The sequence below is a fragment of the Canis lupus genome, chromosome 15 (genome assembly GCF_011100685.1).
Source record: "Canis lupus familiaris isolate Mischka breed German Shepherd chromosome 15, alternate assembly UU_Cfam_GSD_1.0, whole genome shotgun sequence".
Lineage (NCBI taxonomy): Eukaryota > Metazoa > Chordata > Mammalia > Carnivora > Canidae > Canis > Canis lupus.
Window position 1 is genome coordinate 19,009,174 of NC_049236.1, and position 3,794 is coordinate 19,012,967.

Below are 3,794 nucleotides of genomic sequence, written 5' to 3' on the forward strand. Positions count from 1 at the left end.
GTGAGAGAGAAAACACAAGCAGGGGGAGGAACGAGGGGAGGGAGAAGCAGGCTCCCTGCTCTGCAGTGGGCTTCATCCTAGGACCCTGGGATCATGATCTGAGCCAAAGGCAAATGTTTAACAGACTAAGCCACCCAGGTGCCCCTATATTCCTTTTTTTTTTTTTTTATTCCTTTTTTAAATACCACACCCATCAAGTGTTTCAACCTAGATGTTGTCATATCCTATATAAGAAAATACATTTTTAAAGTTTTATTTAAGTAATTTCTATACCCAACATGGGGCTTGAACTCACAACCCAAGATCAAAAGTCACATGCTCTTCTGACTAAGCCAGCCTAAGAAAATAATTTTTATTAATTATATAATATCTTATAACACTTGAGTGCATTTCTTCTGCTTTTAGGTTTGCCTCAAATAGAGCACATAAAACACTGGCCAGAATAAGTCCAAAGGGGTGACTCATCAGAGGCTCCCACTTTGGCCTGGACCTGCACTTGCCCCTTTCTATCTCTGTAAATCTGTTTCAGCCCCGCGGCCTCCTCTTCCTGAGCTTCAGACTCTTCTATCCCCTACCATGTGGCATCCTGACTAATGCTTCTCTTCAGTTCGTAACACTCTCCTTTTCTTCTCTGGTCTATTCTTGTCTTCTCTCTCCTGGCACATTTGCTCAGTTCTGTACCTTTAGTGACCATCCCTTTCAAGTTGGCTCTGAGATGTCTCCTGGTTAGTGACCCAGTGGACAGCTTCAGCTGGCAAAGCCTGGAGACTTTGCCTCTAGCCTTCCTTTCCTCAGCTCTTCAAGATCCAGGTTCTAGACAATGAGTTTTGACTTGAAAGAAAGTCCTCTCTTACCACCTATTTAGAAATAAAGCTTTTCCCATTTTGTCTTGTTTTTAAGTGATTCTAGAATCTTCTAAATAAGATATATGATCCATAGTTTGGAAAAAGTTATTTTTTAAAAAAAGATTTTATTTATTTATTTGAGAAAGAGTGTGAGAGAGAGCATGAGCAGAGGAGGGGGGAGGGGTAGCAGGAGAGGGAGGAGCAGACTCCCCACTGAGCCAGAAGCCTGATGCGGGACTCAATCCCAGGACATTGGGATCATGACCTGAGCCAAAGGCAGGTGTTTAATCAACTGAACCACCCAGGCACCCTGGAAAAACTTATTTAAAAAATAGCTTTAGGAAATCCCTGGGTGGCTTAACAGTTTAGCACCTGCCTTCAGACCAGGCCGTGATCCTGGAGTCCCAGGATTGAGTCCTGCATCAGGCTCTCTGCATGGAGCCTGCTTCTCTCTCTGCCTGTGTCTCTGCCTCTGCCTCTCTCTCTCTCTCTCTCTCTGTGTCTCTCTCATGAATAAATAAAATCTTTAAAAAAAATTAAAAATAAAAAATAGCTTTATTATAACTAGTATGCATTAATGACACATCTAAAGTATACAATTTGTTAAATTTTGACATACATATACACCCACACAACCATTGATACAACTAAGAAAATGAATATATCCATTACTACTAAGTTTCTTTTGTTCCTCTTTAATTCCTTACCATCACCTTTACCTTCCACCCTATCTTTGCCCCGGACTTAGGCAACCACTGATCTGCTTACTATAGACTACTTTGCATTTTCTAGAATTTTAAATAAATGGAATCATATAGTATATACTATTTTTTGTCCAGCTTATTTCCTTTTTTTTTTTTGATGAGTACTGCTCATTTCATGGATATAACATACACACGGATCAATATACTATCCATTCACCTGTTGATAGACATTTGGGCTGTTACAGATAAAGTTTCTATGAACACTGAAGAACAGGCATGGACACATGACTATATTTCTCTTGGGCAAACACCAGAGAAGGAATAGCTGGATCATACAGTTTTAAAAAAACTAATAGCATCCAGCATACTCAGTTTTTTTTTTTTTTTTCAGTTAGTCATTCTAATAGTTGAATGATGGATATTTTTAGCTTCATAAAGATGTCTTATAGTTCACTGATGCTTTATTTACTTCTTATTCCTTTTTGTCTTTATCTTTCATTTTGGATATGTACTTTTGCAATGTCTTCAAATTCACTAATCTTTCCTTTTGCAATGTCTAATCCCATTCGGTGTATTTTTCATTTGAGACATTATAGTTTTCAGCTTTGCAAGTTTAATTTGGGCCTTTTTTATCTTCCAAGTTTCTGCTTAACATCTTTCCTTTAGCCATGGGGCTATGAAACAGAGTTCCAATAACTCTGCTAATTGTAATGCTAATTCTAACATCTATGTCAGTTCTGGTTTGGTGTCTTCATTCTGGGCCGTATCTTCTCATTTCTTTGCATGCCTGGTAACTTCTTAATAGATACCAGACATTTTTAATTTTACATGGGGTGTACTACATATTTTTGCATTGCGATAAATAAGTATTTTTGAATTTGTATTACTTGGAAATTTGTCACGTTCAAGTCGTATTTTTGAGATTCATTAATTAGGACCAGAGCAGCATTTAGTCTAGAGCTAATTATTCCCCCCTACTGTGGCAATATTTTTCTTTTCTTTTCTTTAAGATTTATTTATTTGTTTGAGAGAGACAGAGAGAGAGAGAGAGAACACAAGTGGACAGGAGGGACAGAGGGACAGGGAGAGAGAATCCTCAAGCAGACTCCCTGGGGAACGTGAAGCTCATTGCAGAGCTTGATCCCAGGACCCTGAGATCACGACCAAGAGTTGGATGCTTAACTGACTGAGCCATCCAGGTGCTCCGAGGCAGTATTTTTCTAAGTACTCTATCCAATACCCCATGAGTTATAAATTTTCTAATCTGGTTGGTGGGAATAGGCACTATCCCTAGCCCTTTGTGAGCTCCTGGAACTTTTCCTTCTAATCTTTCTGGGAAATTCATTACACAGCCAAAGAGAAGTTTTCTTATCACATGCACACATCAGCATTCTGCTTAAAATTTGAAGAGGCCCCTCAACAGGTAGCTGAGCTTTTCTCCTCTGTATCTTCTTCCCTCCAGAGCTCTGCCCACAAACTTTAACTCCCTTTGTCTCCCCAGCCTTTCAGTTTTATTCCTCAAGTCACGGAGTCCATTGGCCCCACCTGAATTCTCTCTTCCCTGCACAACAATCCAGAAATCATTCAAGGCAGGAATTGGGACAATTATAGAGCTTACCTGATTTGCTCCCTATCTCTCAGGTGTCACTGAACTGCATTACTTGATCTCCAATGTATTAATAACTTTTGTTTCATATATTTTGCCTATTTTTTTCATTATTTCAGGATGGAAAGTAAACTTGGTCCAACTTTCTTCATCTTGGCCTGAAGCAGAAGTTAATTAATTCATTTTGAAAAGTATTTATTTCTACTCTACATCCTCAATCTAAAGAGGAGGAACACATAAAAAAAAATTGTATTCTCACAGGAAAGTTTATGAGTTAGGTTAGACCCACCCAGGCCACCTAGAGAATACAAAACAAAGCTTTAGTTGGAAAACAGGGGGAACTGAGTGGTCCTTCTTTGGTGTTTAGATCTAGAAATGCAGAACTTTCTGGAACAAGGTCATATGAAGAATGGCAATAAGAAGAAAGCTACTTTTGAGGAGAGACTGGTAACCTCATGGGGTCATGAGTCTAAGAAGAACAAAAGGAGAATACGGAAAGGAATTTATACTTAACTCACTCAAGCTCCTCCCTTTCCTTCCCTCTCTAGTTCCTGCTTCTTTTGGTACACTGAGAATTAAAAGCCTCTACAATCTTTGTTAATATGCTTTTGCTCTAGTTTCTTTTTTTTTTTTTTTAAT